The sequence below is a fragment of the Lissotriton helveticus genome, chromosome 1_1 (genome assembly GCF_964261635.1).
Source record: "Lissotriton helveticus chromosome 1_1, aLisHel1.1, whole genome shotgun sequence".
Lineage (NCBI taxonomy): Eukaryota > Metazoa > Chordata > Amphibia > Caudata > Salamandridae > Lissotriton > Lissotriton helveticus.
In genome coordinates, this window is record NC_136057.1 from 1,051,046,329 (window position 1) to 1,051,070,219 (window position 23,891).

General features: G+C 47.6%; 1 protein-coding gene and 1 long non-coding RNA gene across 2 annotated transcripts in view; both read left to right on the forward strand.

Moving 5' to 3' along the window:
• Positions 1 to 23,891, forward strand: part of SHANK3 (SH3 and multiple ankyrin repeat domains 3) — a 2,381,185-nt gene that overhangs the window by 340,348 nt on the left and 2,016,946 nt on the right. The gene's annotated exons all lie outside the window — the stretch shown is intronic.
• Positions 18,734 to 20,984, forward strand: LOC144772037 (uncharacterized). The gene is made up of 2 exons (XR_013599612.1): positions 18,734 to 18,815; positions 19,616 to 20,984. It is a non-coding gene; the product is annotated as an uncharacterized LOC144772037 (long non-coding RNA).

A 23,891-nucleotide genomic window follows, 5' to 3' on the forward strand; every position in this document is an offset into this window, starting at 1 on the left:
CTAAAGATAAACTTCCGCCTAGCTGTAACTATCGTTAAACAATCACAAATAACGTCGTTTTGTTCAAATTGAACTTGAAAGGTTTTACCTTCTACCAAGCACAACAACTGGCAAGAGGAAATTGTTCAAATGAATGGACAGATGTGTTTATCCAATAAAATAAATTGCGTTTATTCAGGCTATGATACGAACACCCACAGGGCGAATAGACAGAGGAGACAGACTTAAGTATGCCGTGGTAACTGTTAACGCTGGGACGTACATGTTGTTAGCTATAACTGAAACTGGTTTTAAAATTACAATTTGTTGAAATTCAACAGATTATAAAGCAGTTTAAAATACACCGATCATAATATTTTATTGTATCATGTACAATTTTAATAACTAACTACATAACAACCATTATCGTTTTAGTGTACCTGGGAAATAGAATGTTGTGTATAAAAAGAGTTCTAGTTTGTATGGTCAAATTTGAAAGATGCCGTAAGAAGAAATGCACTCAGGCCCTCGGCTGCGTCTTGTGGTCTCCGCATCAATTTGTGCTACTTGCTGGTCTTGCTCATGTTATGTGATCCACGGCATGTCCTGATTGCACGAGCGGGACCCGAGGGCTCAGGAAGAGCTCGGCCGACTTCATCCAGAGCGCGCGCATCCCACCCCCGCCCCCTCTGACATCTGCCCGCGAGCGGGACTCTGCTTGAATAATCCCCGCCGCACGAGGCATGGATCCCATTACCGTTTTATGGGTAGTTTAGTAAATTGAGATTTTTTGTCTAGTTGGCAGACTCAGCTGAGAGGCCAACAACTGAATGGGTGCGTCCGAAGAGTCCGGTAGCCTGTACTTCTGCCACGCACTTTTGTTTCTAATGCTTACAGAGCAGGCAGCGCTAGTATCTCACTCGCCTCTCGGCATTCATGCTTAGCTCCCTTTGTTAGTTTTTGGAGGGCAGTGTGATGACCCACTTTGTGGGATAGTTCAGAGTCAGGTAGCCTGCACTTCTGCCACGGTCTCACTAATTCAGAACGCATTTTTTTTTACTGCCTCATTAGTTAACCGCCCCACCTCCACTCTGTTGTCTAGTTGGCAGACTCAGCTGAGAGGCCAACAACTGAATGGGTGCATGCAATAGGTCTCGGAGCATTTGAGTTAGAGCTTTTAGATTTGTTTATGGCTTTTTTTCTTTGTAATTCTTTAGCATTGCCTACAGGAAACAAAAATGCTAAAGATTTAAAAAAAAAACCCATAAACAATTCTAAAAGCACAAACTCTAATGCTGCGAGACCTATTGCATTTCCAATGCTTGTCTTATTTACGATTTCTTTTATTGCATGAGACAGGTCCAGCAGCAAAAGCGTCTTCTCTTGCTAACTAGCGCTGGTAGAGCCACGCACCAGGATGCCAGAGGCAGTCTCCTGGGTTCAAGGAGGGCGGAGGGCACTGCTGTCAGGAGCATTTTTTGGAGGAAAGCAATAGTCTGTCACGATTCTTGAAACTTTTTTCTGCCATCACCTCATTTCTCTGTCAGTCTTCTCAGGAGAGGCCCAGGGGCGACTGGCCGCGGCCGAGAGCCATGTCTATAAATTCCACCTTGTACGTCTGATGGGCGCACGCCAGGGATGTCTGCCGATCCCAGCGCCGGCTCCTTTTCTGCATGATGTGTGACCTGGGTATTGCAGGCAGCAGGCAGAACCCGGGAAGGAGGAAGAGGAGGCCACGTTCTTGATGCCTGAGTCTTTGTGTGACATGTCCGGCGAGTGGCAGCACAGGGCTGCTCCTCTGTAAATGTTGGGGGAGTGGCATGCTAATTTAGGCAGCCGCCTGGCCTCAATATATTTATTCATTTACAGTTTTCTGTAGCACCGGTAGTAAATCACTCTAGAATAGAAGTAGCACATTACATATGAACAATACGACATTCCCTATGTTAATTTTTTTTAGGGTCGTTCAGTTGTACATAATGTGTACTTGATTATATGTAAAGTAAAAAAAATGCTTATAACACTTTATTATAACTTTACAACATGATGCACAGCAGCCGCACTGCTCTACAACATAGCTTAAAGACATCGGCAAAGCCAATAGATCTGGCAAAACACTTATAAGGGCCCAAACGAGAGACATATTGGCTATGCCAATGCTTGTTTAACCTTTAGGAACGGATTACCTGGCTGCAGTGACCAAGACTCTGCACTGAGCTGTTTACTCTTTATCGCCTTGAGCTGTTTACCCTTGACCTTGCATGATACTTTGAGCTTTGTACGTGTTTAATTCTGGCCAGTCTATTTGTAGTGTTGGTGAAGTCTAGTTTGTCTGTCCTGGTGCTGAGGTGATGCTGTGCTGATGCTCATGTGATGCTGAGTTATACTGACATGCCGCTAAGGTGGGGGTGTGCTTGTGTGGAGGAGGTGCTCAATTGGTGCTGAGTGATGCTTTGGTGGTGGTGTGCTGGTGCTGAAGTGATGCTGCACTGATGTTCTTATGCTGAAGTGATGCTGCATTGGTGCTGCGCTGATGCTGTGGTAGGACTGCTCTGGTGCTGACTTGGTGCTTCGCTGGTGGTGGTGCACTGATGCGAAGGTGGTGCTGTTCTTACGCGGAGGTGATGTTGAGTGTTGCCGAGGAGATTCTGCATTAGTGCTGAGTGATATTGGGATGGCACTGAGTGATGCTAAGGTGGTGGTGCTGTGCTAATGCTGAAATTGTGGTGCTGCACTGATGCTGAGGTAGTCAGGGGCGTAACACCTGCCCCCTCATCCCCCGCACTGCGGGGGGGCCCCTCAGCACTGTACTCACACCAGAGAGCTCCGGATTAAATCCGGAGCGGGGCCCCTCTGTGCACCTTGCAGGGGGGCCCCTACGACTTTCGTTACGCCACTGGAGGTAGTGCTGCACTGGTATAGAGGTGGTGCTGTGCTTGTGCTGAGGTGGTGCTCTGCTAGTGCTTAGGAGGTACTGCACTGGTGCTGCACTGATGCTCAGTTCATGCTGAATTAAACTGACAAAGTGCTCAGGTGGTGGGTTGCGTGTGCGGGGCTGAAGCTCAGGTTGTGTTGAGTGATACTGAGGTGTTGTTCAGTGATGCTAAGGTGGTGCTGAGTGATGCTTTGGTGGTGCTCTGGTGATGCTGCTGAGTGATGCTCAGGTGGTGCTGTGGCGGTGCTAAGTGATGCTGTGGTAGCGCTGAGAGATGCTGTGCTGGTGCTCAGGTGGTGGTGCCGCACTGATGCTGAGGTATTGCTGCATGGGTAGTCAGGTGGTGCTGCACTGGTGCTGTGTTAGTGCTGAGGTGGTGCTGTGCTGGGGCTGAATAATGTTGAGGTGGTGTTGTGCTAGTGCTGAGGTGGTGCTGTGCTGGGGCTTAGTGATGCTGTTGTCGTGCTGTGGTTCTGGCGGTGCTCAGGTGCTGCTGAGGAATGCCCAAATGGTGCTGTGGTGGTGCTGCTGTAGTGGTGATGAGTGACACTGACTGGTGCAGAAGTGATGCTGTGCTGATTTTGGGGTGGTAATGAGGTAGTTTTGCACTGATGCTGAGGTGGTGCTATGCTGTGGTGCTAAAGTGGGGCTGGGCTGGTGCTGACACAATTAATCAACCTCGTATTGATGACAGGCTAAGTTTGGCATGAGCCAAACCAGTGATCAGCAGGTTACACACAGATCTCTGCGAGAAGGAGCTTAACACACTGTTAAAAGAAATATGTGTAGTTTGCTCTGGTTTAGATCGTCCTATTCTAATGGACGTTACAACTTCGTCATGAGCTGCTCTGCACCTTTCTGGGCATTTAAATAACTGGTTCCAGCGTACATACCCACCACCACCCCTTAAACTACACACTGATCCCCCGGGAAGCCGCTGATGCTCACCATGGGTTCAGAAGTACATGATGACTTGCTGTCATTCTTCAGTACCTCAGAGGGGAAATCAGATGCCGGGGGAAATGCAATTGGTCTTGCATCTGTTACAGTTAGTATCAATGTTTTTTACTATAGTTTTTTTATTTGCAGTGGAGTGATTGTATTTGCATAGCACTGTTGCCATTGCTGATCCACACACGGAGGAATGTGGCTGCCTGCAGCACCTCATGTCTGTGAGCTGCAATTAATAGATAAAGCGCGCTGCTTGTTTCACAAGTGCCGTTCTCATGCTTAACGTTTGCTTTAAGGGAGCCGTGCTGTGCACAACAAAAGAAAGGCGAAGGCGGCATATTGGAAAACAACGCTCTGCATGACAGGGCTACATACCCTAAGGCAGCAAGGTCTTGATTAATTTACTGAACAGTAGATCATCAGGCCTTCTCAGATTCTCTGAAAGAGTGTTCAAGACTCAGCATGCAATGGATGCAAATACCCTCCATCTACAGATCTCACACTTTTTTGGCGGTACAGTAAGTTTTGGTCAGGTAAAGTTGAAGTCCTGCCTGGTAATAGGGTACAAAAAAGTTTTGGCCAGGTAATTGGGGGTGGTCAAGGCAGACTTGAGTAGCGGGCACCAGGCGTTTCTCTGGTGGGTAGCTAGGGTGGGGGCCGGTTTTGTGTCTCTGGGGGGCCTCACCCCTCAGCACCCCAGGGGGCTGGCCGAGCAGTTTGCCAGGGCCGGTTTCGGGTCCCAGTCCAGCCTGGGGGTGTTCCCAAGTGCTGCTTTATGTGTGAGCAAAGGTGTTTTCAATTTCACATGGAAGGCCACAGGCAGTCTCCTATGTTTCCTTAGGACGTGTAATATACAAGTACATTTAGGTGCATTAAGTATTGCTCTGGCTGTTGCATTTTGAACAACCTGATGCTTTGATATTTTATCTTTGGGGGTTCCAGCTACAGGACATCCCCAAAGTCTGTAATTCACCACTATTATGTCAATATCATATCTGAACCGATTGAAACCATGTGGGGCTTTAAGAGATGACTTTAGATGAGCACGTGTTGGTACCACAATGACATTTTTTCAGAGTTTTTGTTATATGTGGCTTACTATAGTGCTTAAATCTGAACCTCATCTTTGTCCGAGTACACATTCATCAGTAAAATAAATATGAAAAGATACTAGATGCAACATAATTATTTCTTTGATGAAGAAAGTAATATAGGAAAATACAGACGTGAATGGAAATAAAATATATACCAGAAATAGCGATCCCTATTTAGAAGTTCTAAAACAAATTAATAAATAAAAAATTAAATACTAGGATAAAAAGTATACCTTATCTTGCTATACAGATTTGGCTATATGGTCTACTGCCCGTGCTATAGTAAACTGTACTATGGAGAACACAATGTTTAAAGGCTTGTTATGAGAAAATGAAGTCTAAATATTATTGCTGTCCGCTTACAGCATAAAGCATCAGTTAGAAGTGTAGGCAGCTACTGAACGGCAAGATATGGTTTCAAGGCCCCCACCCCTACATAAAGTTACACAGCCCTAAAGCCAGCCTCTAGTTTTAAGCTCATGCCTTTCTAGTTTCGAATTGTTTGATAGGTGTTTCATAGCTGCCAAGGTTTCCAACTGCCATGTGTGACATTTTCCTAATTTCAGTGTAATTATGTGTGATATTTCAATGACTATGAGTAAAACTGTTTATACGAGCAAAATCAAGCAATGAAGACAAGGGAAACATTAAAAAAATTATCAATGACGCCCATACGAGGAACGAGTGGTTGTTTTCCAGCAGTGTAGTGGCTCACCCCAGGACACAATAAGGGGTTAGTGCGTCTGAACAACCCTGAAAACGAAGTAGTACAGTGAGCAGACACTGCAGTGTGGTGGTCCAGGATAAATGTGATCCTGAACGCGTGGCGCTCTAAGTAGTCTAAAAATATATCTATATTAGGCAGCATTAGCAACTTTCACATCATACCTCACTCCAGGCTAGGCAACGAGAGCAGCAATTCCATGGCCGGCTCCGCTTACGGTCAACTTGGACTGTCGGCACAACTTTGTAAATGGTGTACAGTTTCCGGTGCTAGTCCTGTGTGAGTTAAAGGAAAAAAAGACTCCCTATCCACACATGCAGGAATGGACAAAGGACAAATGATATACGTGCAGCCGCAATACTTAGATTCGGCTGGAGCGGCTGCCACACTGATTAAATAGGACTCCCAGTTTTATGTTATTTATCTATTTTACATTTTCGTCTGTATTTATCCATATTTATTTTTTGGCCACTTTATAAGGATTATCCATTTTTATTTTGTGGTTTGCGAATAAATGGAGTACAACATTGGAAAATTTTCACATTTATTTAACTGTTAAAATTGCACTCATACTTTGATGCCTGATGCATTTTAGCAAATTCAGAAACCGAACATAGCAACACACTACACCCACAGGTAAATATTATTAATTTTCTACAAATATATTTTAACATATGTCTGTATTTAAAGATATTTTAATCTGTTTTTAACTCCCCATGCTATCTATCTACTCATCTGTTGTCTTGGAATTCACATCAGACAGCATGGAAAAGTCACACATTAGAAGCACAATTTTTTGTATTTTTCTGCTTTACAAAAAGAAATACAGAAAGGAAACACTTTTTTCTGTCTGTATTTACCTGTAAAAATCAGTAAAAATGGAAAACTGAGAGCCCTAATTATAATTAAAAGGTTACCTGTGGGCGCGGGCCTCCAGAAGCAGCCACCATGGTTAAAGTTGAATTGAGGTGCTGCGCTGATGAAGGGAAGCGCACGAATGTGCGCAAAGAGCTGTTCAAAACAAGGATACAGAAAAAGAAGTGCAACGACGTGATGAAATAAAACAGAAAGGCAATAGTACAGGTAGCAGGCCAGTCGCCAGGGGTGGTAAATACCCACCAAAAGGTGGGACAAACGTGAGAATTAGCCAATAAAAGGAAGGGAATGTCTAAAAGCACACAAAGGAGCCAATGGGAAGCCATGAGCGTTATCAAAGCCCATAGAGGAGATTCTGCATGTCTCGCAGAGCAGTGCATGCGCGCTGACTCTAGGCTCGACCTAAAAACCACATCTATGCCCATGGTTTGGTATATCACTATCTCGAAAACATCGTCTGTGTCCACAATTTGTTATACCACTATCTAGAAAACCACGTCTGTGTCCATGGTTTGTTATACCACTATATAGAAAACCACAACACCAAATGAATGACTTGTATATAACGATTGTAATACTGCAAGGCAAGCCTGTATAAACCGTGTGTTATTTTATTATATCAGTCCAGTTTTGCCATCACTTGCATGGCTCGCGGGTGGGTGGAGGGGCAGGCGCTAGGGGTCATGTGTGAGGGGGTGAAAGGGCGAGATTTTGATCGATACCTTATATCTATTGATCCAAACCTCGATCTGGTCGACTGAACCTTTGTTGCCTGTCTTGGAAGAAAACAGTACACCTATCTGCAAGTTAGTTCACCCAATAAAGGACTCTACTCTTAAAGATCACGGACAACTTCTAGGTTTCAAAAGTTTATTGTAAAGATATAATGAGCTGTAAATACAAGCATCTCAGAATGAGATTCACGAGATACACAGGTCCAATTACATACATGTGCTCTCGAAAAGCCCTCAGACGAGCAACAGAAATCACTAACACAAGTTCTAAAAATAGCAAAGCTATCAGCATAGACGCATATCTCTCCTTCATTTAGGTTGGAGGAAAACAAACACAGGTTAGGCGTCCCTACCCTGTTCTAGATGGTATCCCTACTTAACCAAATCCCAACCTAACAAAGGTGTCAGCAATGAATGACCCCCAAGGGAAGTCACCCACTCTAAGTCTCTTGGTGAAAACCTAAAGTTCTCCAGTCATGACCCCTCACTGCCTACCCATCCGCTCTCTAAAGGGTCCTCAGGTCTCTGCTCTAACTCCACCCAGGGGTGCTGTCCCTAATACAAAACAGTCAACAACATTTGAGACGCCCCTTGCGAAACGCCTCTCACGTGGTGCAACTTCAGGCTTTTTCCATGATGCTTTGTCTTGGGCCTCATGCGTTAGAGTTGACCTTGCTTCTCAGATTCTTCTCCGGCCCGCTGATACCCCTTAAACATTCCAGTACCCTCCTCCATGTCTGGGCCGTCTACTGAACAGACCTCTATTCATTCACTTATAATTGGATCCCCCCTTTCCTGTTGCAGACAGATATCTGCCGCCAAGAACCCAACTCTCATAGACTTCTAAAAAGGCTTGCAACATTTCTCAGCCCAGACATGTACGTGTAAATCAATGCTAAAACATTTCAGGCCTACAATATTTCACATTATGATTATAGCATTAAACTTCTTCATTTAATTAAAGCATGTTAAAACTCTTATTCTATTATTTAGAAAACATTACTATAAATCATGGCCCATTAATGCAATGACCAAAAAACGTTAAACAATCTGTGTCGTGAAAAGAAACACCTTCCCTTTTAGCTCCAGCTCTGGCCCTGTGGCCTACCACGTTCTGCGTTTTACCACAGACCATCTTATATGTTAACAGCTACACGACATAGATTCAAAATAATCACGTCTAATAAAATCATATAATGTCACACCTTTCTGTATTAGTTCCACTTCTACTTAAATCTCTATATTAGCTATACATTTAGAATATAATTTCAGATACTATTAGCATTCATGGCATTTCTCTTCATGACTGGTGCTTACTATAGGTAAGTGTGATGTACTCATACATTTATATCAGTTTGCGCTCTCTCAGGGGTTAGGATTGCGGGAGGAAGCATAACAAAATAAATAATAACTTACCTTTCTGCCGGGCCCCGCGTCTCTGCTCCTGCTACCTGCCTCAGACTTCAGGAACAGGAAGCAGGCAGCCAGGCTCTATCCCCTAAGCCAATCACAACACTGCAATGCATCGCTGTGATTGGTCTGAGCGCCCTAACACAGCGCTCAGCCAGGTGCTGGATGGGTGGGCATGTTCGCAGACTGCATGGAGAATGGGGAAAGTGCGCATGACTGGTTTGGGTCAGCCAATCACAATGCTGCAATGCTGCGTTGTGATTGGTATGAGCGTCGTGACACTGCGCTTAGACAGGGGCTGTAGGCATGGGCATGTTCTCCAAGCAGGCTGTATTGCAGCCTGCATGTAGAACAGGGGAGTGCACATGACTGTTTTGGGCGGCCCGAGAGGGTTGATCAAACAGTCATTGCCCAGAGGAGTGTTCTACCACTCCTTCCCTGCAACTCCGCCCCGCCATTTCATGCACTTCCGCAGCAGGAGGAAATTATAAAATGCTAATACCATTCCATTATTATCAATCTATTTTTTCCTTTCTTTGCTGCTCATAGCACTCTATTTTGGTGACAGGCACTTATTTTTCCTTCCATGGCATTTACTGATTGCAAGAGATGGAAAATAAATAAAACAGAAAGACGGTGGAAGAGAAAGACAGAAAAACCGTCACAAAGGGAGACAGCATTTACCTGCAAGAGTGAGATAAGGGTTAGGGAGTTTCTGGTAGTGGGTTAGAAATGCCTAAAGTGGATTCTAGACTATGCAGCCTTGGTATTCGGCACTCGTGTGCCACCATGGGCTACTGAGCAGTGCTGTGGGCATAGCATTTTTACAAATTAAGCACTATTGTGAGGTAGTATGGCTACTTACTCTATTCTTCAAATGAACGTTTACACGCCTGGTTAAGGGAAGGGTTTTAATATTTTTGGGAATCTGACGTGATTGGACATAAGCCGGTGTAGAGAGTTTCAGTGGGTAGGGACCCAAACTAGAACCAACCACCACCTCATAGAGTCCTGAACCAGTTCGACCCGCCACCTGTGTGAGTGGCCCCTGAACGAGAAGGGCCCAACACCTGAGAGTGGAGGTTTGAACAAGAATGGTCCAACGCTTTAGAGAATAGGATCTGAATGAGAAGTCCCCAAAATCGCAGGAAGTGGGGCCTAAACAGGAAGTTCCCACTACCCCGGCATTGAATTTTAAAGAGGAGTGATGAAGAAACTTGAATGAGCAAAGGATCGAGTTTTTCAGAATGAGAGGAGAGAGCGAATAGACTTGTGATGCATCACAGAGCGGGCCCAATTCACAAAGGATTTCCTATGAGTAGGCGTGACACTCTTTTAATACTCCTGGAGTGTTCAGAGTTCAGGAGTACCATAAGAGTAAGTAACTAAGATATATTTATGAATCGGGCCCAAAGTGCTTTTATCACTGCTCAGCCTGCCACTTGGAGCCAGGCCATGGAGCAGAGGCATGCCATGCCCAGTCACAGCTGTCAAAAGGGAAGGCCAGCTGGAGATCAGTGCCATGCCCTGCAATAGGCTACAAAATTAATCTGTACAATAAATGATCAAATATCAGATATGGCCTGCTCATTCATCACTTCGGAATAGGAAATATTTTCTTTTCTCTTTTTTGTAATTTATTTATTTATTTATGAGTTACTAAGTACCTGCACTCAGGCTGGTAGAGTATAGGTGCAGCGTCATACGTGAAACTGATTGTCCTGCCTATGGGCTCTTGATTCTGGTCAGTAGGAGTACACTATACCCCATAACAGAGGTCATCAGAGAGTACAAAGGTCAATGTCCAGCTAGAGGTATTGCAGTAGGAAAATATAAGTAGACCTGTGTGAAATTTCAATTACACCAGTGTAATTCACGTAATGTTATGATGCCATTATGCAACCTCGCCTAATAATTTATGCCATTGTTCCTTACAAAATGATAGTACTGGAAGGGCGTGAACAACCAGAACGCGAGTGGATGTTGTTAGCAGCACTTGTCCCTTTCCCATTATTTTTTAGAAGCATCTCGCTAAACTATAGTGCAAAGTGACAGATTTGCATTTTGCGTAATTACACATATTTGTGTAAAGCGAGCAATTACCATAGTGAGTAATGGTGAAACAAACCTAGTTCTTGTATTTCTCAAATTATAATCCAAATATTTGTAAAATAATATAACAGGACAGAACAACTGTGGCAGCCTCCATCTAACAGGTCTTATAACCTTTTGATTTATGGTCATAAAAACAAGAAAGCAAAAGGTGCATAGTTAAATGCTCGAATTAATCTCAGCGACTAGACATTAATCTGTGCTGCGGTGCGGCCTGTCTTTCTTAGACAACTGTGTCTCTTCAGAAGTGAACCCACTGAATACAGATCAGGCTTGTTCACACTTCAATGGAAAGAGACCAGCCTGCAGTGCCAGGCCACTTCCTTTCTTAAATGAAACACAGGTAACCCACAGACTGGTTTCAGCCTTGTTAGGACCCATTCGTAAGTAGCAGCTGGTACAAGGGCACAGTGAGCTACAGAACCCACAGCTAGGAATATCCTTTGCATTTACTACACTTCACACAAGTAAAGACTGCCAGGATCTGTGGGGCACGACTTGCCTATCCTTTTTTACTTTAACAGTTCCCCTACTTTTGTTAAATGATGACCGTCCAGGTAACTCTGACAATTAAGATGTCCAGCCCCACCTGAAACGGAAGGGAGCGAGTCTCCTGTGCTGTGAAGCCAAGGGAGGGACAGACCGCTAAGCCGGAAACAAGGCTTTTCTGTAGGATGTGTACTTCCTCAAAGAAATGTAAATGTGTGCAGTTGCTAATGTAAAGGCTGCTCAGAAGCCTGTATTGGGTTTCATTGTTGGAGCCACTTGAAGTTTCATGATGACAAAGATGCATTCTTTTTTAGCCCTATTGTAAGGGTTTTAAAAGCAAGATGCATAATTCATGCTTTCAACAGACACTTATAAAAAAATGTTTGCACTCGGTACAGACTGATTCTGTATTACTAAAATCTTATTTTGAAAACACTTTTTTCTATCCTAAACATAGATTTGTCTTCATTTTGTGACTGCCTGTCTTATACAGTGTCAGATGCCAGTTTAAAACAATGACTTGCATAGTCGTAGTTCTTTCTTTCACAGGCTGGGATCTCAAAGCCCTGAAAGCACTTCACTCTTACCCTCTTCACCAACCACGTTTCGGTTCTGTGGCCCTCTGGTTACACACAAAGACACCTACAGTGACCGCATTAATCAATAGCGGTTTCAATAACATAATAGAGTGCAATTCATGCATATGAGCTTAAATTGTATTTATTTGTCATTTAAGGTTTGTGTTATTTTATAAGCAGTTACCTAAAGGAGAAAGACAAACAAAACAGTAGCAGAATATGTGGTTCTTTTGAGTAACACCTTTGACCCCATTCCATGCTCACTGACTCTGCCCCCAGGGTGCTCAGGGTCACAGTTCCTGTGCTGTTTTAAAGCAGTCCAACCACTGAGGACTGGTGAGTTATGGGGCGAGCTTTGCAAACCCTATGACCCACCTGCCTCTTCTATGTTTCAAAGGTCTCCGCCGGTGTGTTTTGGATGCTTCAGAGCTGGGAGTGCAGCCCTTCGGAAGGTGTCTGTCTGTTCTGACAGCATAGTGCCCACACTCCCAGCGCTCACTCCCCTCTGCGCCCCTTCAACTCACATACCAAGGAAACCATGAGACAAATTTAGTGGGAAAACCGTGGTGCAGGTTTATTTTGCACAACAAGTGGAAATAAGGTGGGTCATCTTACGGGTGATCCAATACGGCAGCCCCTCGCTGTCCCGCATGCCTAATGAGCCATTCTTGCACGGCGAGTCGATGCTCTGACGGTGCAGTCCCTTCTCACTTTCTTTCGATCACTCCCGCCCTCCCTGTCAGGGCGGAGCGATGAGGCACACCCCCGGTCGGTTCAGGCCCCCCGACCGCCCGAAGGACTAACGGGGCGCTGACGCTGTTCGCTGGAACCCCCTCGGCTCCAGGTTCTTGGCTCGGGCACCCCTACTGTGCCAGGCAGAGGTATTGATTGTGTCCTTCTGCCGCAGAGGTACCCCTACTGTCCATCTGCCTCCAGATCGCCCTGTGACTCCGCCTGCAACACAAAATTAGACCGTTAACAGTTCCAAACATGCCTGCCCGCCGCTCTGCTGCTGGGTCTGGGTCAGGGCGGGAGAAGCGCAGAGCAGCCCGGAGCGACGGCAGGAAAGGCCGAGCCTCGCTGCCGCGCTGGATTTAAACCCTTCCGGGGCCGCCCCTCACACCTGGGGCCCGTGCCCATAGGCCAAGCATGAAAGGGGCGGACCAGTGCTGGCGTGCGCGCGGAATGTGGGACTAAGATGCTGTCTTCGCTTAGCTCCCCTTCGCGTCGCGCGGCCAGCGGCATAGTGCCCACACTCCCAGCGCTCACTCCCCTCTGCGCCCCTTCAACTCACATACCAAGGAAACCATGAGACAAATTTAGTGGGAAAACCGTGGTGCAGGTTTATTTTGCACAACAAGTGGAAATAAGGTGGGTCATCTTACGGGCGATCCAATACGGCAGCCCCTCGCTGTCCCGCATGCCTAATGAGCCATTCTTGCACGGCGAGTCGATGCTCTGACGGTGCAGTCCCTTCTCACTTTCTTTCGTTCACTCCCGCCCCCCCTGTCAGGGCGGAGCGATGAGGCACACCCCCGGTCGGTTCAGGCCCCCCGACCGCCCGAAGGACTAACGGGGCGCCGACGCTGTTCGCTGGAACCCCCTCGGCTCCAGGTTCTTGGCTCGGGCACCCCTACTGTGCCAGGCAGAGGTATTGATTGTGTCCTTCTGCCGCAGAGGTACCCCTACTGTCCATCTGCCTCCAGATCGCCCTGTACTCCGCCACAGCTCTGGAGGAGGCCCCCGTCGATGACAGAGCCCCCCACCACCTTTCCTTCCTACTGTTTTCCACTTGTATCTGATTGTGCCCTGCTGCTGCATTGGTACCTGTCAGCCAGGTCATTGGCACCCTGCTGCTGTTAGGCATTCTTCCAGGTCCAAGAGGAAGACATCCATGCCCAACCCCGACAAGTGCACCCCGTCCTTTTCGTAATAGCCCACAGTCTTTTCCTGAATCAAAGCATGCCTGATGAACCCCAGGCCCCTCCTCTCCATGAATTTCTGCATGGCCCTGTTCACCCTCTTCCTGCCCTGCTCCATGGCAACTGCAGACCGCGCTCCCTTCCAAGCCCTCCGGGGAATGATCTCCGACCATATTAGTTCCGTGGCACCCAATTTGTTCGTTATCGCGATAGTGTCCCTCTGCATTGCCTCTAACAAAGCTCTCCTCCCCATTGTCGCCAGATCATTACCGCCCAAGTGGATGATGAGGATGTTGGGAGGCCCCCCCTGCGCTGTCAAACATTGATCGATCCTGCGCCTCAGCTGTACCCATCTCATGCCCGGGCAACCCAGCCATAGAATTCGCGTCCCTGCTAAGGTCGCATCCCATTTCCGGTATGACGCCCACTGTTCGAGCCTGTTAACATACGAATGGCCCATCACCCACACGCAACAGTTGGCTGCAAGAAAAGACACCGTCGGCATTAACCTTTTATTTATAACATAACACTGCACACAAGCAACTTAACTTGCATTAACATTAACCTTTTATTTATAACATACCACTGCACACAAGCAACTTAACTTGCATTAACCTTTTACTTTTATTTGTAACATAACATAACACTGCACACAAGCAAACTTAACTTGACTGTACTGTCGTTGGCCTAAATCTGTTCCTAGTAACTGAACATTGCTCACAACCCATTGTAACTGACATGAACTGGCACACTGAGTCATGTCTTCGCATGGCATTGTTAACCCACGCCCCGAGTTCTCTTGCGTCCCGCACATCAAGGGCGCACATATCGCTGATAACAAGAGGAGGACCACCTCCCCACCCTTATGACCCCTTCTTCGCCCAACCCAGCCCTAAAAGCGGCCGTGGCTGCCCCTATTCTGAATGAATGGCTAGAAAATTTTTTATCACCCTCGGTCTGCGCCAAACCTGCTTTGACCAACACCTTTGCCATAACTCGCTGGAATTGGAACTGTGTTAATGGCGTACCATCGGCGTGGATTAAGAAGGCGCCCGCTAGCAAGGGCCTTATTTTCAAGTACTCCCTAACCAAGGTGACTGGGCAGTATCTGGGGTCCTCAAATGCATGCAGTGTTATAGCCACACCTTTGCCAGCTTGATCCGTTTTGGACTTGCGCAACCACAGACCTAGCGAATCCCTGGCACAAACATCTATCATATCTAGCGCCCTCCCCGACCTGTCCAATTTAGATTTCGCCACCAGCTCGCTGGCCCGGAAGGCACCAAAAAACGCCAAACAGAAGGCTGTTGAAAAAAGTTGCGTCTCGAACGCTGAATGTGTTACGGATGGCAGCGAGTCAACCATGCGTTGTAGTGCAGGGAACTCTATCCCTGCTCTCTTGTCAGGGGACCTGCCCTCGTCCCTGGCCCACCCCTTGAGTGCGGCCCTTATCCTGAACTCCCCAGTAGTGTCCTGCTCGCCATTTAAACGTGTCTCGTGCTTGAGCGCTGCCAGGTGGCTGGACACCCAAGAGTGGGACTTGCCCGTCTCCCTAGCCCAAACGACAAAACCCTCCACTTGATCCCTTGTACTCAACGCTGTTGCTCCCAATGCCTGTATTACTGCTCGGACTGTCGTTAGTTGGGCCTCATATCTTCTCCTGGTTGACTGGGCCAGTGAACGTTGGCCCATTTTCTTCAGCCGCTCCCCCACCGAAGTAGTCGCCATAACGCCGCCGGAAACGGTGTCATTTCCTCCACAGCCTGCGGCCTAGCTTCCCGGAATCGTGACAGCTGAAAGCGAGAGAGAGCGTCAGCTGCCACATTCTTGACACCCTCTACATGTCTAGCCCTGAACTCAATGTTGTTACGCAGCCCAGCCCTGACCAGTTCTCTCAGCAGGCTTAAAACTAGCGGGCAGTTAGCAGTCGACCCATTGATTGCCTGGACCACGGCTAGGTTGTCGGACCAGAACACTACCTTCTTGTTGCCCAAGCCCTCTGGCCAGATGTGTAGTGCCACCACAATAGGGAACAGCTCCAGGACCGTGATATTTGCCGTCACACCCTTCTTGCGCCAGGCGTTTGGCCACTTCATTGCACACCACTTCTCTCTGAAGATGACCCCGAAGCCTACCCTACCAGAAGCATCCGAAAAAAGACATAGGCCCTGGCTGCTTTCCCAAGGGGCCCTCCATATTACTGTACCGTTGAAATTCCTTAGAAATTCGTCCCACATGCACAAGTCTGATCTCAGTCCTGGTCCTAGGCGTACTAGATGGTGCTTCTTCTTCACCCCCACCGTGGCCTTTGCCAACCTGCGGGAAAAAACCTTGCCCGCTGGAATGACCCTTGCAGCAAAGTTCAATTTTCCCAACAGGCTCTGTACAACTTCAAGCGTTGCACTGCCCTTTCCAATAATTGCACTGATGTCCCCTCGCAATTCACGTACTTTTTCTGTTGGTAGCCTGGACTCACCTTTCACTGTATCGAGTTCTATGCCCAAGAATGTGAGGACCTGCGAGGGCCCTTCTGTCTTCCCCGGTGCCAAGGGAACCCCCAGATGCTCTGACAAGGCCTCAAAGGCCAGCAAGGCATCGGAGCATTCATTGGAACCATCCCTGCCGAAGAACAGGAAGTCGTCTAAATAGTGAGTTACTTGTGAAATGCCATGTCTGTTCGTGAGGGCCCACTGCAAGAAGGAGCTGAATGCCTCGAAGTAGGCACATGAGACCGCGCAACCCATAGGCATGCAGCGATCGAAAAAGAATGCCCCCTCCCACTTGAAACCCAACAAGTGCTGACTGTCAGGGTGAACGGGTAGGAGGCGGAACGCTGATTCGATGTCTGCCTTGGCCAGCCATGCTCCCTTGCCTGTTCTCCTAATTAGATCAATGGCCATGTCCAGCGAGCAATATGAGACTGAACATGCCCCTTCCTCCAGCCAATGGTTAACTGAATTGCCTTCTGGATACGATAGGTGGTGAATTAATCTGAATGACCCTTGGATCTTTTTTGGGACCACGCCTAGTGGGGAAATTAAGAAATTCTGAAGGGGGGGGGGGAAGGAAACGGTCCCGCCACCCTCCCCAGGTCAACCTCCTTCCTGATCTTATCACTGACTACCTGGTGCAATTCCCTCGCTGACCTCAAATTCCGGGCGTCCCTGGGACCCAGAGGGCCCTTGTACGGGATCCTAAAACCGTCCACAAATCCGTCGACCAATGTCTTCCGCTCTTTAACGAGTGGGTAGATCCTGAGCAAAGGTAGAATGTTCTGCAGCACTATGGGAGATGGACCTTTGGAGTGCTCCACCCCCCCTCCTAGCTGGGAGAATGCGTCGTGGATTGTTTGCTCGTGGCTGTCCGGAGGACCCTTGCCCTGCTCTAAGGTAGCCGAGGGGCCCCTGGTGTCTTCTTCCTGTCCAATATGCTGCCGGGGGGATATGCCAATCATCTCGTTGTCCTGCTCCATCCATCCACTCTGCCCTCCCTGTGGCCTATTGCCGGGCGCCCTCTGATCCTTGTGCTGTTGTGGGAGTTGGAAGTTGGCTGCCGGTGCAGGATACTGCCGCATGCTGGGAACCACACTTGCTACACTCGTGGGCGAATTTGCAAGCCCTCCCCCATGTACATGCCCCGTTATTAAACAGCCTGCATGTCCCTGAATTGAATCGTCTTGCACCTGCTCCGTGACCCCTTCCCCGACCCCCCCGAAAGGGCTGCTGGAAGGACCGCCTGGGGTACTGTTCCCACCTTTGATCTTGCTCCCACCTTTTGGCATCTGTACCCTCGCTCTGTGTCCTCTGAGGTGTGTCCCTCCTGCTGCTCCCATTTCTACACATGTGTTTGAACCAGAGCTGAATGTTGGTGTGATCCCACCCTATTTCGGGACAACTGGCCATGGACTTTCTAAATTCTTGGTCGTATGTGAACCAACCCATCCCCCCGGACTCCCTTGCACCTTGTTGAATGGAGTTCGCATATTCCATAAGGGCCTCGCTCTGAGCAGGGTCCTTCTGCACCACTATAGCCGCCAGTATATTGAATGCCTCCGTCCAGTTTTCTATTGTCTTTTCAGGCCAGCGCTGAAAGCGCACTTTGTCCTCCTCCTTTTTACCCATCCTCCTAGTGTCCGCCCCCGCACTGTCATGCATTAATAATGTCAGGATGTCTATGTATTCCCTTCTCCATATACCTTCCTTTGCGGCTTGTGGAACTTGTCTGGACAAAGAGCATCCCCCTCCCGCTTTGATGCCCTGTTTTGCCGAGGCCACTGGCCGCGCTTCCACTGCTGGGACTGAAGTGGCCCCAGCCACTGACCCACCTGTAACGTTCTTTGTGCCAACCGTTGTCCCTTCCCCAGCCGGTGCAAGCCCTACTGCCTGTGTGTTGAAAGCTGCGGTCTGGGTTGGGACTTGTGGGGTACCTAAAAGACTAATGGGCGGCACGCTCACGGGAACTACGGGAGCTACACTTACGGGAGCTACGCTTTGGTGGCCGTCTGCTGACACGCCTTGTGAATTCAGAGAGTTGACAATTTGCGGGGCAACCGTCGTGTGGCCGGGGGCCATACCCTGATGCACAGCAGGAGTACCATTCAGCTGGGCGACTGCTGACACATTCTGCGAATTAAAAGTGTTAACAATCTGCGGGGTGACCGTGAGAATTGGGGGTGCATAAGGATGTGGTTAAAACGGATGATTCAAAACGTCAGATTAACTTGAAGAACCTTGATTAAAAAGATCTAAAACTGAAATGAAGAAGTAATAAATGAAAATGAGGAAGCAATTGCATTGTTAAAATAAGGCTGTCGCCACTGGCAGTGGGGCTAGAAGGAAGCTCCACTATTTTGGTGTTTATGTTTTACACGTGCAGTGTGGGCTTGGCACGAATCAGTGAGCACGCCACGCGGAAATTAAAAGTGTTTAAAGAGACAAAGGAAAGAGTTGGTTAAATGAAGGTGTGCAACCCGATTCTATGTGATAATTGTCGTTTCTTTAGCCCCTAAAAGGTTAGCACCCAGCTTTAAAATATGTACATTTAACAAGAATCATAGAGCAAAAACAGCGCACGTTATGCAAGGAGGATAATCACGGTTCACCCAACAAGTTTATTTTTCCTAAAGAAAACGCCAGTTGAATATGTTATAACGACGAACAGAAAAATTGGACATATGACTAAAATATTCATGAATTCCCTGATCAAGATGTTTTTTGAGTTTGCATGAGAGATTAAAGTCCGGCTACGATGAAGCCGTGGTTCCACATGGAACGGTGCCAGAAAAAGGGATTATGGGAGATGTATGTTTTTTATGAACGTAGGTGAGAGTCTGTTTGAGTAAAGAAGGGGCGGGTCCAAATAAAGATGGTGGGAGATTCTATTTAAATGACGGGGAGTAACGTAGAAGGGCAAGCTTCTGTTGTCACGAGAGGGGAGGATGTTAGCAGTCTAAGCAGGTAAACGATGTGGGACAAGTGGAGGGAAAAGAAGGAGGGAGATGTAAAGTTAGAGACCAGTGGGTAGACTGCGGGGATGGTATACGTTCAAATAAGAAATGGGGGAAAGATGTGTGTGTCAGAGGTGAGAGATGAACAGAAATGGACCCGGAGGGAGGTTAAATGAGGAGCGCTTTAGAGAGTTTAAAGGGGAGAGGTTAAGTTGAAAAATGAAATGTGAAAAGGCACCCATAAGTAACAGGATTGTTTAGTAACAGTATTGCAGACATGAGGGATGAGTAATGAAAATTTTAATGAATTTGAAGCACATGGTTTTAAAGATGGTTGTTAAAATATGTCTTATTGTTGTTTACAGTATTTCCCTGACGAAGGACCAGTTTGGTCCGAAATGCATTGGATAATGGATAATAAACATACTGCTTGAAAGGAACCATGCTTTTGTACGTGATTTTGGTCGAGAGGTTCTGATGGCCCACCAAATCATGAGAAACTTTGAAAATTGGCATTGCCTTGCATAAGGATGTGGTTAAAACGGATGATTCAAAACGTCAGATTAACTTGAAGAACCTTGATTAAAAAGATCTAAAACTGAAATGAAGAAGTAATAAATGAAAATGAGGAAGCAATTGCATTGTTAAAATAAGGCTGTCGCCACTGGCAGTGGGGCTAGAAGGAAGCTCCACTATTTTGGTGTTTATGTTTTACACGTGCAGTGTGGGCTTGGCACGAATCAGTGAGCACGCCGCGCGGAAATTAAAAGTGTTTAAAGAGACAAAGGAAAGAGTTGGTTAAATGAAGGTGTGCAACCCGATTCTATGTGATAATTGTCGTTTCTTTAGCCCCTAAAAGGTTAGCACCCAGCTTTAAAATATGTACATTTAACAAGAATCATAGAGCAAAAACAGCGCACGTTATGCAAGGAGGATAATCACGGTTCACCCAACAAGTTTATTTTTCCTAAAGAAAACGCCAGTTGAATATGTTATAACGACGAACAGAAAAATTGGACATATGACTAAAATATTCATGAATTCCCTGATCAAGATGTTTTTTGAGTTTGCATGAGAGATTAAAGTCCGGCTACGATGAAGCCGTGGTTCCACATGGAACGGTGCCAGAAAAAGGGATTATGGGAGATGTATGTTTTTTATGAACGTAGGTGAGAGTCTGTTTGAGTAAAGAAGGGGCGGGTCCAAATAAAGATGGTGGGAGATTCTATTTAAATGACGGGGAGTAACGTAGAAGGGCAAGCTTCTGTTGTCACGAGAGGGGAGGATGTTAGCAGTCTAAGCAGGTAAACGATGTGGGACAAGTGGAGGGAAAAGAAGGAGGGAGATGTAAAGTTAGAGACCAGTGGGTAGACTGCGGGGATGGTATACGTTCAAATAAGAAATGGGGGAAAGATGTGTGTGTCAGAGGTGAGAGATGAACAGAAATGGACCCGGAGGGAGGTTAAATGAGGAGCGCTTTAGAGAGTTTAAAGGGGAGAGGTTAAGTTGAAAAATGAAATGTGAAAAGGCACCCATAAGTAACAGGATTGTTTAGTAACAGTATTGCAGACATGAGGGATGAGTAATGAAAATTTTAATGAATTTGAAGCACATGGTTTTAAAGATGGTTGTTAAAATATGTCTTATTGTTGTTTACAGTATTTCCCTGACGAAGGACCAGTTTGGTCCGAAATGCATTGGATAATGGATAATAAACATACTGCTTGAAAGGAACCATGCTTTTGTACGTGATTTTGGTCGAGAGGTTCTGATGGCCCACCAAATCATGAGAAACTTTGAAAATTGGCATTGCCTTGCATAAGGATGTGGTTAAAACGGATGATTCAAAACGTCAGATTAACTTGAAGAACCTTGATTAAAAAGATCTAAAACTGAAATGAAGAAGTAATAAATGAAAATGAGGAAGCAATTGCATTGTTAAAATAAGGCTGTCGCCACTGGCAGTGGGGCTAGAAGGAAGCTCCACTATTTTGGTGTTTATGTTTTACACGTGCAGTGTGGGCTTGGCACGAATCAGTGAGCACGCCGCGCGGAAATTAAAAGTGTTTAAAGAGACAAAGGAAAGAGTTGGTTAAATGAAGGTGTGCAACCCGATTATATGTGATAAGCGACATTTGGGGAAACATTATTTGCCGTGCTCCGCTGGCCAGCTGGTGGAGCACTCAGTGTGGTGGAAACATAGGCACTGTTTGCGGGTGTCACTGCTGACGGTCCGACCGGTAGTGGCGACCCCACTAACGATGACGGCCCCGTCTGGGCCCATACCTGACTCACCGGATCCCTTGTTGCCGGCCTAAGCAGCGGGACCGACCCTTCCTGTGCAGCCGCCATGGTGTCTAAACGTTTTTGAAACAAATTCATCAACCCCAACATATCGTCCATAGTCTTACCCATTTGGGCTAAGTCCGTCATTCCTGCAACTGTCTCATGTACCACGGTAGGTACGGCCACAATCTCTACTGGCGGCCCGGCCGGCCCGGCTGGAGCGGATTTGTTCGTCTTACTACCGCGTGTCGGTGTGGCTGGGAATTCCTTCCGTGTGCCCTTCCGTTTGCGGGTGGACCGGCGAGTCGCCTCCCCTGACGTGCCCGGGGCGTCCTCGGGGGTCACAGGCCTACCAGCCTCTTCGAGCCGGCGCCCTTCGATGAAGCCTTGTGCCCAAGCTGGCCCCTTAGCCTGCGCGATCGCCAAGAATTCTGCCCATAGCCCCTCCTGTGGCAACGCAGCGCCGTGGGAACTCATCGCGAATGCTTCTGCCTTACGAGGTTCCTATGGATGAGAAAGTACACAAGTCTTAAAACCCATTTCGTCGGGACTTATTCCGAGCCAGCACCTGCAAGGAACCCGTGTTACCCGCCGCATCGTTCCCCGACGGCCCCTGCCACCATGTTTTACCTGTTGCTCCCTCCCGGATAGCGGTGCTAATCCTTGCCCGTGCTCCTGGCAATGCGATGCTCCCTCAAGGCAGTCGCTGCCTGTCCCCACCCGCGGTCCTGGCCGGGATCTGTAATACAACACTGCGTTATTTGAGCCCCAACCCTCTTTACCAGTCCAACACCACGCGATGACTGCACTCCCGACGTTCGCCAGTACGAGTATTACCTGCTACAGCTTCACTTCCGCCGCTGCTAGTCCTTTCCCCCTTAATGGCTGTTGCATCGAGTATCTGAAAGGACAAACACTGTTATTCACCGGCAATACATCTGTGTGCCAACCAAATGCAATCTGGCCTCCGATACCGACGGCCCTTTAACTCGTTAGTCCCAAGGGCCCCCCCGTTACTCGCTGTGCTCTTCTCAAGACACAACCTCATAGGATGCGGTAAGCATGCGGGTATTAAGTGCTTGGCCAAGGTTCCCATGATGATGAGCTCAAGTGGAGGCTGGAGCCTAGTCACCCCTCCCAATACTGCAGCTCTGACCATTATGCCATACCCTGTTTAAAACCATGCAATAATGACACTACTGCAGCTCTGACCATTATGCCATACCCTGTTTAACCATGCAATAATGACAATGTCAAGCAGATGGACCCTGTGTTCTTCTATGAATATGCTTCTGCTTTTAGTGCATCCGATCGCACCTTATCAAACTTGTTCTGCATGGAAACCCTGTGTTTCTTTATACGTGTGTTTTTTGCTTCCCATGCACCGGTTCGCACCATACCTCTTGTTCATGTTGCACCTTATTATGATGGCGACCCTCTTCTACCCACCAGGGAGCACTCACTACCATCTGGTTACATGGCCACCAGTCTACTGCAGGCGCTTGTGGTGTACCAGATTTGACCTTTCATCAATCCTATACACCCCTCCTTGTCTTATAATTAGGTACAAAAGTGTTAAGCACATCACTTCCGTTGTGGAAGATCTACATTGGCTCTCCGTTGCCAGCCCACACCCTGATGGAAATCTTCTGCACATTTCCAAACTAGTCAACATCTGCAAGCCAGATGGGCAATGGGAGACCTGCTTCCTCAGCATCAGGAGATTGACAATCCAGAGATCCAAGGAGCAAAGGACACAGAAACCGACCTTGTCTTGTTAAGTACCAGATCTCTGAAATGGCCATTCTTTCAATCCAAGACGGTCACCATCCCTTCTTCCATTCAAAAAGCTTCTAACCCACTCCTCTTCCGCCAGAATCTACTCCTAGCTCAATAACACTCACTACCACCCGGTGCCCAACTCCTCGGCATTGCCGCAAGCCATGATCGCGGCTCTAGCCGTTGTGCCATACTCTGTTTGCCAACGCGCCAGCCCATGTAATGTGGCAATGTCCAGCAGTTCCTGCCTCCCATGCCCGGATAACCCCTTAACTACACTCGTCAGGCCTCGGCATTGCCGCAAGCCATGGTCGCGGCTCTGGCCGTTGTGCCATACTCTGTTTGCCAACGCGCCGGCCCATGTAATGTGGCAATGTCCAGCAGATCCTGCCTCCCATGCTCCGGATCACCCCTTAACTACACTCGTCCGGCCTCCCTCGGTTCCCAGGCTCGGACTTTCCAACTGCAATATCGGCTGCCTCCGCGTCGGATCTGCAAGAGACCAGCTCATCGGTGGCCGGCCTAAAACAGGGGGGGGGGGGGCAGCACCCATCTGTCTTCGTGCAGCGCCGCCTT